The sequence below is a fragment of the Mustela putorius genome, unplaced genomic scaffold, assembly GCF_011764305.1.
Source record: "Mustela putorius furo isolate JIRA1106 unplaced genomic scaffold, ASM1176430v1.1 tig00003901_pilon_pilon_pilon, whole genome shotgun sequence".
NCBI lineage: Eukaryota > Metazoa > Chordata > Mammalia > Carnivora > Mustelidae > Mustela > Mustela putorius.
The window spans coordinates 8,073,002-8,083,719 of NW_025422049.1; the positions used below are offsets into that span (position 1 = coordinate 8,073,002).

At 41.8% G+C, this 10,718-nt stretch overlaps 1 long non-coding RNA gene across 1 annotated transcript; it reads right to left on the reverse strand.

Moving 5' to 3' along the window:
- Nucleotides 1-4,512: 4,512 nt before the first annotated feature.
- Nucleotides 4,513-10,703, reverse strand: LOC123388531. Its single transcript, XR_006603022.1, has 3 exons — nt 10,550-10,703; nt 9,843-10,047; nt 4,513-4,677 (listed from the first exon to the last, which is right to left on the reverse strand). It is a non-coding gene; the product is annotated as an uncharacterized LOC123388531 (long non-coding RNA).
- Nucleotides 10,704-10,718: the final 15 nt, after the last annotated feature.

Below are 10,718 nucleotides of genomic sequence, written 5' to 3' on the forward strand. Positions count from 1 at the left end.
GGGCGTGAAGCCTGCTTCTCCCACTCCCCAACTGTTCCCTCTCTCGCTGTGTCTCTGTCAAAAAAAAGAAATAGCCAGCACAAGAACACTCTGACACCCCGCCCACCAACTTTGTCTCCAGAAAGCAGGAAATAAATCTCCCATGTGAAAGGTACACCCTCCCGGTACCGGGAGGTAAACAGACATCCTTATCACCAGAGAAAGAATTCAGAGCCAAGAAGGCTGTATAAACAAACCTTATACTTTTACTAACTTACTACCCCAGCTCAAATTCCTGTTCAGAATTCCTTACCAATTGAAGCTCCTGAACATAAGTTTTCTTTGGCCCATCCGTTCCTCACAGATGTATTGTCTCTTTGTCTAAAAAATATAAAAACTGTCTGCCTTGGTCATTTCTTTAGGTCTCAATTTCATTATTGGGCCTCTGTGCATACATAATTAAACTTTGGGTTTTTTCTCCTGTTATCTGTCTCAAGGCAATTTAATTCTTAGACCAGGTAGAGAGTCTTGAGGATAGAGGAAAAATTTTCTTCTCCAACAGTAGCAGAAACACTAACATTTTAAAAAATATTTTATTTATTTATTTGAGAGAGAGAGAGCACGAGTGGGGGCAGATGCAAAGGGAGAGGGAGAAGCTGACTCCCCACTGAGCAGGGAGCCCAATGCAGTGCTTCGTCTCAGGACCCTGGGATTATGACTTGAGCCAAAGGTAGTTGCTTCACTCACTGAGCCACCCGGGCACCCCAGAAAGACTAACTTTATTTTTTCTTTTTAATTTTTTTAAGTAATCTGTGCACTCAACAAGGGGCTTGAACTCACAATCCTAAAATCAAGAGTCACATACTCTTGAGCTAGCCAGGTACCTCAGAAAGACTCATTTTGAAAGTATTCATCTTGGGGGGTGGTGCCTGTGTGGCTCAGTCAGTTAAACATCTGACTTGATTTCAGCTCCGGTCACAATCACGGGGTTATGAGATCAAGGCGTGTGTTGGGCTCCACACTGGGCATGGAGTTTGCTTCAGATTCTCTCCCTCTGACCCTCCTCTCTCTCTCTTCTTCTCTAAAAAAATGAAGTATTCATCTTAACATCATTACGATAAAGCTTTTCTATTTTGAATACTCTGTTCTTAGCTGATGTCTCTAAATGATTTCACTTTTAAATTCACCATTATTCATTACATACTCATATGATTATCTGAACAACCAAAGTTTATAGTATTTGAAGAAACCAAAAGGCAAAGGGCCTCTAATGTTTACAAAGGCAAAATGTGGGGGCACCTGGGTGGCTCAGTAGTTTAAACATCTGACTCTTGATTTGGGGGCTCAGGTCATGATCTCAGGGTGGTGAGACTGAGCCCCGCATCTAGCTCCTCGTTCAGCAGGGAGACTTCTTAGAATTTTCTCTTCTTCTGTCCCTCCTTGCCCAGCCCCCTGCTCATGCACGTGTTCTCCCTCTCTCTCAAATAAATAAATAAACTTTAAAAAAAAAAAGAGAGAGAAAATGAGAACCATGAGATCTTTTAACATTGGAAGCTTTTTTTTTTTTTTTAATTTTTTTTGGTCTTTGGGACACTGCCCTACTAGAAATTAGGAAAAGTATTAACTTTGAGCCATTTTCCCCCTTAGGATTAGTAGTGGCTGTTTGGTAGTTGTTTACCATAAATAAATGAGAAACATTTCTGACCTTATTATTTTTGTTTTTTTTAATTATTCTTTGATTTTTCTTTTTACTTTGGGCTTTTTAAAATAGCTCCAAATCCTGGGTGCCTGGGTGGTTCAGTGGGTTAAAGCCTCTGCCTTCGGCTCAGGTCATGATCTCAGAGTCCTAGGATCGATCCCCACATCGGGCTCTCTGCTCTGTGGGGAGCCTGCCCCCGCATGCCTATTTGCCTACTTGAGATCTCCGTCTGTCAAAGAAATAAGTAAAATTGTAAAAGAAATAACTCCAAATCCTCCCAGTCTGAATTTCTCTAAACTATTATTTATCTAATTGTTTTCCTTTACTTCTATACCTATAGAATGTGTTACAGTGCTTGTCTACTATTTGACATGAAACCTCTTCATGTTTTTATAATATAACATAAACAACATATTTTCTTTTAATTTTTACAAAATTTTAATTCCAGTATAATTAACATATAGTAATATATTATAGGCATAAAATACTGTGATTTACCAGTTCTTTTTTTTTTTTAAGATTTTATTTATTTATTTGACAGACAGAGATCACAAGCAGGCAGAGAGAAGGAAGCAGGCTCCCCGCTGAGCAGAGAGCCCAATGCGGGGCTCGATCCCAGGACCCTGGGATCATGACCTGAGCCGAAGGCAGAGGCTTTAACCCACTGAGCCACGCAGGCGCCCCTGATTCACCAGTTCTATACATTATTCAGTGCTCGTCATGGTGAGTATATCTTAATCCCCTTTACCTATTTCACCATCCCCCAACCCACCTCCTCTCTGGTAACCAACAGTTCCCTATATTTAAGAGTCTGGTTTTTTAATCTCTTTTTCCCTTTGTTTCTTCAATACCACATATGAGTGAAATCTAATGGAATTTGTCTTCCTCTGACTTGTTTTGCTCAGCATTATACCCTCTAGATCCAACCATGTTGTTGCAAATGACAAGATTCATTCTTTTTTATGGCTGAGTAATATTTCATTAATAAACATCATTGTATTTATTTATTTAGAGCACTCACAAGCAGGGGGAGGGGCAGAAGGAGAGGGAGAGAGTCCCAAGCAGGCTCCATGCCCAGTGCAGAGCCCTGTTCTGGGCTTGATCTCACAACCCTGAGATCATGACCTGAGCTGAAACCAAGAGTCAGACATTTAACCAACTGAGCCACCCAGGTCCTGAAAGTGAATGAATTCTTTATGTCATATCTTCTATTACCTCTTGTTTTACGTCATGAGCAGATATGGTGAATGGCTGCTTAGCATCTTTTGTTATATTCCTTAATTGATGGTAAGGTATTTTAAATAATTATACCTTGGGGCGCATGGGTGGCTCAGTGGGTTGGGCCTCTGCCTTTGGCTCGGGTTGTGATCTCGGGGTCTTGGGATCGAGCCCCACATCAGTCTCTCTACTCGGTGGAGAGCCTGCTTCCCCCCACCCCACCCCAACACCTGCCTCTCTGCCTACTTGTGACCTCTTTCTCTCTCTGTCAAATAAATAAATAAAATCTTTTTAAAATAAATAAATAAAGATCATTTTGATCTTGCAACAATGGTCGTCTTACAGTTCCCATTATGCTGGGTGAAGTTGAACACCAAGCAAGTCCCACATGAGTCGCATGAGTTTTATTTGTGTAAGGAGTAGATATAAAAGGGGCAATACAACTTATAAAAAAATGGCCTGCTCAAGTAAGGCCAGGGAATAATTTCAGTAGAATTTCAGAAGAAAAACAGTACGGTTTTTCTGTGTGTACGTAGACATTTTCCCTTCTGCTTTTCTGGGTGGGGAGACAAACCCAACCATGATAATGCCTGACTTGGGAAGTGGGAAGAAGAATCTTAGACCATACAGTGGAACAGTGACTATCAAGGATGTGAGGAACTTTGGAAGAGTTCTCTCTCTCGCTCGCTCTTTTATTCTCCTCTTTACCTGGTGAAAAGGGGCCATACCACACCCTTCCCCTTGGGTTTTGTTTGTTTTTTTTTTCCTTTTGTTTTGGAATAAATAATATATTAATATGGTACAATAACCAAAAGGTTAAAAAGATGTACAGTGAGAAATATATAAAAAGGTGGGCAACTTCATTAATCATTAGAGAGGTGCCAAGTGAAACTGCAAGGGGGGACTTCTGCGTGGTTCAGTCTGTTAAGCTTCTGCCTTTGACTGAGGTTATGATGTCTCGGGCCTGAGATCAAGTCCCACATTGGGCTCTCTGCTCAGCCGGGAGCCTGCTTCTCCCTCTGCTTACTGCTCTCCCTACTTATACACTTGCTCTCTCTGGCAAATAAATAAAATCTTAAAGAAAACCAACAGTGCGCTACCACTATATGATCATCTAGCTTTTTTTAAAAAAATTTTTATTTATTTGTTTGACAGACAGATTACAAGTAGGCAGAGAGGCAGGCAGAGAGAGAGAGAGGAGGGAGCAGGCTCCCTGCTGAGCAGGGAGCCCGATTCGGGGCTCGATCCCAGGACCCTGGGACCATGACCTGAGCTTAAGGCAGAGGCTTTAACCCACTGAGCCACCCAGGTGCCTCTGATCATCTAGTTTTCACAAGGGTATCAAGCAACTGGAACTCACACATGGTTCTTAAGAATGTAAAACAGTGGGCGCCTGGGTGGCTCAGTGGGTTAAGCCGCTGCCTTCGGCTCAGGTCATGATCTCAGGGTCCTGGGATCGAGTCCCGCATCGGGCTTTCTGCTCAGCAGGGAGCCTGCTTCCCTCTCTCTCTCTCTCTCTCTCTCTGCCTGCTTCTCCATCTACTTGTGATTTCTCTCTGTCAAATAAATAAAATCTTTTTTAAAAAATTAAAAAAAAAAGAATGTAAAATAGTACAAACACATTGGAAAGCTCTTTGGCAGTGAGCAAACCAAGGGCAGGCTGCATCAAATGTGACATTTTGGCAGAGTGACTATATAGAATTAAAATTACTCACGAAATTCTGACTTCCTTTTGTCTCCAGAAAGCAAGGAATAAATCTCTCATGCGAAAGGTACTCTTCCTGTACCAGGAGGCAAAGAGACATCTTTATCATCAGAAATAGAGACTTCATAAACAAGAAGGTTCTATAAACAAGTCTTGTTATTTTTACTAGTTTACTGCCCCAACCCAAACTCTGTCTAGAATTCATTACTAATCAAAGCTCCCAAACATAAGATTGTAAAGAAGACTTTATTTATTCATTTGAGAGAGACATACCCAGAGAGAAAGAGACAGAGAGAGAATGAGCAGGCACAAGGATGGAGAGGGAGAAGCAGGCTCCCCGTTTAGCAGGGAGCCTGACGTGTGACTCAGTCCCAGGACTCCAGGATCATGACTTGAGTCAAAGGCAGATGCTTAACTGATTGAGCCACCCAGGCGCCCCAAACATAAGTTTTCTTTGTCCTGTCAATTCCTCACAGATTTGTTTGCAAAAAAATTAAAAAGCTATCTGTCTTGGTCATTTCTTTGGGTCTCAATTTTATTATTAGGCTTCTACGCACATGTAATTAAACTCTGGCTTTTTTTCTCCTATTTGTCTTATGTCAATTTAATTCTTAGGCCAGCTAGAAGAATCTTAAGAGTTCAAGTAAAATTTTTCCTTTATTAAAATGGAACATATGCTTACTGTATGATCCGGCAATTCCAATGCTAGATATGTATCTGATATAAATGTATACATTTGATCACCAAATGATATGTACTGGAATATTCGGAACAGCACCCCCAATAGCGAAATGGATACACTGTGGTAGAGTCACACAATGAAATACTATACAGCAATGAAAATGAACAATTCAAAGCTACATGTGAGAATATAAATGAATCTCACAGCCATAAATGTTAAGAGAAAGAAGCTAGGCATAAAGAATTCACATTGTGTAGTTCAGTTTACATAAATTTCTGAACAGGCAAAATTAACCAATGTGTGAGAAGTCAGGATGGTGGCATTCTTGGTAGAGGAAGTGACCTGGAAGGGAACCCATGGGAGCCTCTAGATTGCTGGCCATGCTCTTTCTTGCTCTCAGTGCTGGTTACATGTGTTCACTCTGTGAAAATTTATCAAGTTGTACATTTATTATTTGTGCACTTGTCTGTACAGGTATTAAACCTTAATTAAGTTTAATTACAAAAAAGAAACTTTACATGGGGCACCTGGGTGGCTCAGTCAGGTGTCTGCCTTTGGCTCAGGACATGATGCCAGGGTCTTGGGTTTGAGCCCTATGCTGGGCTCCCTGCTTGGTAGGGAGCCTGCTTCTCCCTCTCTCTCTGCCTGCCACTCCCCCTACTTGTGCTCCCTCTATTATAAATAAAAAGATTTTTTAAAATTTTATTTATTTATTTATTTATTTATAGAAATAAAAAGATTTCTTTCTTTAAAAGATTTTATTTGACAGAGAAAGAGAGAACACAAGTAGGCAGAGAGAGAGGGGGAAGCAGGCTTCCTGCCGAGCAGAGAGCCCGATGCGGGACTCGATCCCAGGACCCTGAGATCAAGACCTGAGCCGAAGGCAGTGGCTTAACTCACTGAGCCACCCAGGCGCCCCTAAAGCTTCTTTTTTTAGAGCGCCTGGGTGGCTCAGTGGCTTAAGCCGCTGCCTTCGGCTCAGGTCTTGATCTCAGGGTCCTGGGATCGAGTCCCGCATCGGGCTCTCTGCTCGGCAGGGAGCCTGCTTCCCTTCCCCTCTCTCTGCCTGCCCCTCTGCCTACTTGTGATCTCTGTCTGTCAAATAAATAAAATCTTATATTAAAAAAAAGAAACTTTAAAGTGTGTGGTAGATAATATAATGCCCCCCCAAAGTTGTCTACACCCTAATCCCTAGAAGCTCTATGTTAAGTGTTTAGAATTAAAAAAAAAAAAAAAAAGAGTAGCCATGAGCTGGAGTCAGTTCCACCGTCCTCTGACCACAAGAGCAAACCAAGATTTAATTCCAGTTTCAATCTATCCCAGGAATTTGACCTTTTAACAGTCAAGCTGAAAGTTCCTGATCAGCACTAGTGAGGTAATCAGCACGATAAACACCCTACCTTTCCTTTCCTCTCAGAAAGATGTCTGAGCCTCAAACAGTCATTTATTTTCTTTTGCTAATAATCTCCTTGCCCCACCCTCCTACCTATAAGAATCTTCTATTTTGTACAGCTCTTCTGAGCAGCTCTTTATTTGCTAGATGGGATACTGCCCAATTCATGAATCCCTTAATAAAGCCAACTGAATTTTGTTTTTATTTTTTTTTAGTATAGAAATGTCTAAATTATTTATTTATTTATTTGTTATTTTATTTTTTCATTAAAATATAATGTATTATTAGCCCGAGGGGTACTGTGAATCATCAGGCTTACACACTTCATAGCACTCACCATAGCACATGCCCTCCCCAATGTCCATAACCCAGCCACCCTATCCCTATCCCCCACCCCCTGAATTTCATTTTTAAACATAAATTATATGGCAAAGGGAATTAAGGTGGCTAATCACCTAACATTAACACAGGAAGAGTATTTTGGATTATTCAGAACAAGATAATCCCAGGGGCCTTAAACGTGGAAGGGGAGGGGTGCCTGGGTGGCTCAGTTAGTAAAGTGTCTGACTCTTGACTTTGTTGATGATCTCAGGGTCGTGAGATCAAGCCCTGTGCCTGGGGTTCCGCACTGGGCATGGATTCTGCTTAAGATTCTCTTGGAAAAAAAAAAATGGAAGGAGGAGATAGAAGAGAGAGTGAAAAAGAGGTAGCTGAAGCAGGGTCAGAGAAAGGTGCTATGTTGCTGGCTTTGAAGATGGAGGAAGGGGCCATGAGTGGAAGAAGATGAGCGGCCTCAAAACTCTGAAAATGACAATAAAAAACTACATTCTCTCCTAGAGCTTCCAGCAAGGAGCTCAGTCTGCAGGTGCACCTGCCTGCACCTCAATTTTAATACAGTGAGACCCATGTTGGACTTTTCATCTACAGAACTGCAAGGTAATAAAGGTGTGTTATTTTAACCCACTACATTTGTGGTAATTTGTTACAGCAGCAAAAGGAAACTACTACAGTTGGTGTGGGGAAAAAAATCAAGTGTTCAGTTTTGATGTGTTCAGAGAATCTGAACATGTTAGACAGCTATGCGGAGATATCAAACAGGCAGCCGCATAGGAGTCTGGAATTCAGGGGAGAGGTAGCGGCTGGAGGTACAAATTTCGGAGTTGACAGTGAAGAGCGAAAAGCCACAGAATGGATGAGATTAACAGAAGAGTGAGTATATAGAAAAGAGGTCTAAGGGGGCGCCTGGGTGGCTCAGTGGGTTAAAGCCTCTGCTTTTGGCTGAGGTCATGATCCCACGGTCCTGAGATGGAGCCCCGCTTCAGGCTCTCTGCTTGGCAGGGAGCCTGCTTCCCTTCCTCTCTCTCTGCCTGCCTCTTTGCCTACTTGTGATCTCTGTCTGTCAAATAAATAAATAAAATCTAAAAAAGAAAAGAGGTCTAAGGACTGACCTCTGGGACACCCAGTTCTGACAGCTGACATAGGGTGGTTTAAAGCTAGCAAGCCCTCTTGGGCACCTGGGTGGCTCAGCCAGTTAAGCGTCCAGCTCTTGGTTTTGGCTCAGGTCATGATCTCAGGGTTGTGAAATAGAGCCCTGCATCAGGCTCTATACTCAGTGCAGAGTCTATGTCAGATCTTCTCCCCCTCTCCCTCTGTCCCCTCCCCCCTCAAATATATAGGTAAATCTTAAAAAGAAAAGGGAAAAAGAGCTAGCGAGCACTCCAAAACAGAAGCAGACACCAAGACGTAAATGCAGAGGCAGATACCTAAGCTAGGCTTGTAAGAACAGGCAGGTACTGGAGACAGAAGAAACAGATCTCAAATACAAAGAAGCAATTTTGGTAAGAGGAATCAAGCATCTGCTTGGCAATAGAGGTTGAGAAAAATTTAAGGATTGAGTCTGGGTAATATATTCTAGATGTCAGCAAAGATGAGACCTTGGCTCTGAGCCAGCTTTCTGCCCGGGCTTCCATTGCAACCTTACCTTGATTCCTGCCGCCCATGGGTATCTGAGTATTGTTCTAGCTTATCATTTGCCCTTCTTTCCTATTTCATTTTCTTTTTCCTTAATTGCACATAATACAGAAATAATACATTCAATTCATTCTGACATTTTTTTCCCCACATCTTAACACCTCCAAAATCAAGATGAATCTTAGAAGTTGATGGTGTGAGGGGCACCTGGGTGGCTCAGTGGGTTAAACCTTTGCCTTCCGCTTGGGTCGTGATCTCAGGGTCCTGGGGTCAAGCCCTGCATCAGGCTCTCTGCTCAGTGGTGAGCCTGCTTTCCCCCCTCTCTCTGCCTGCCTCTCTACCTACTTGTGATCTCTCTGTCAAACAAATAAATAAAATCTTTTTTTTAAAAAGTTGATGATGGGGGCTCCTGGGTGGCTCCGTTGGTTAAGCTGCTGCCTTCGGCTCAGGTCATGATCCCAGGGTCCTGGGATCAGTCCTGAGTCTGGCTCTCTGCTCAGCAGGAAGCCTGCTTCTCCCTACAACCCCCCACCCCCGCCTGCCTCTCTGCCTATCTCTGTCAAATAAATAAAATCTTAGAAAAAAAGTTGCTGATGTTTCATAGTTCAATGGACAGCATGTTTTTGTTTCTTGGTACATAAAATAATGGTGGTCTTAGAGTCAAATGGTACCTTTGACTTCATGAAATACAAATGCTCTATCATTTAGAGAAACACTTAATATTTTTCATTTTTTTTAAATTTGAGGGGCTGAACTTGACTGAAGTTTAATTAAATTAATAATAATAGTCACTGGGGCACCTGAGTGGCTCAGTGGGTTAAGCCTCTGGTCATGATCTCAGGGCCCTGGGATGGAGCCCCACATCCGGCTCTCTGCTCAGCAGGGAGCCTGCTCCCCCCCCCCGCCCCGCCCCGCCTGCCTCTCTGCCTATTTGTGATCTCTCTGTCAAATAAATAAATAAAATTTAAAAAAAAGGATTGGAGGGATTTGCTATAAAGTAATAATAATAGTCATTAATTTTAAGTGTACAATTCAATGAGTTTACACAAATATGTATAGACATGCAACCACCACCACAATCGTGATAAAGGGCATTTTCATCATTCGAAAAAAACGTTTCCTTCTAGACAGTCAATTCCTTCTGTCCACCCCTGTCCCCTGCAATCACTGATCTTCATTCTATCAATAGTTTTACCTTTTCTAGAATTTCATAAAATGAGATTGTACAGCATGTGCTGTGCCTGGATTTTCTCATGCAGCCTAATCATTCTCAGATTCATTCATGTTGACAGACGTTATCAGTTCGTTTTTATTGTGGAGTATCATTTCATCCTATGGATGTATCACATTTTGTTTGTCCATTCGCCAGTTGAGATATTTGAATTGTTTCCAGTCTGCGGCTATTAAAAAAAAAAAAAAGAAGAAGAAGAATCGGCCTTTTTCAAAGTGGGAAAAAGGGTAAACCCATCTAAAGCAAGTTGGATTATATTTTATTTTCTCCTCCCCATGACGCGTGAGTACCATGACAGAATCCTTTTACTTTAAAAAAAAAAGTATAAGGAAAACAAATCTCATACATTTTGGTTATATTACTCCTCTAATTATCAGTGAAAGGTGTTAAATATCTGCGAATCCTAATCAATGTAAGGAAAAGAAATTCCAAATTTCCTGAAAGTAGTTTAGAGTCGATAATAAAAAATACAAATCGAAAAAGAAAGAAAGCACAAGTCGTTCCCCCAGCGAGGTAAACTTTGGATAACATCGGGTTCCCTGAGGGAAACAAAGCCTGCAGAACCTAGCTTTTTTTTTTTTTTTTTTTTGCCAAAAAAAATGTTGTTTTTTTTCTATCTTTTGACCTGAAAAACACCGAACTTTCAAGAGTAAAGACCCCTCTTTATTTACAAATAGAGACACTGATATAACAGGCTCCAGAGCGCGCGGCCAGAAACGGCTAACTACTTTGTACGCCGGGATTTGTAGTCCGTGAAAGAGTCCTACTAGCCAACATGGCGGAGTTGTAAATGACGTGAGAAGAGCGACCCTGAGGGAGTATGGGCCGCCAGGGGATTGG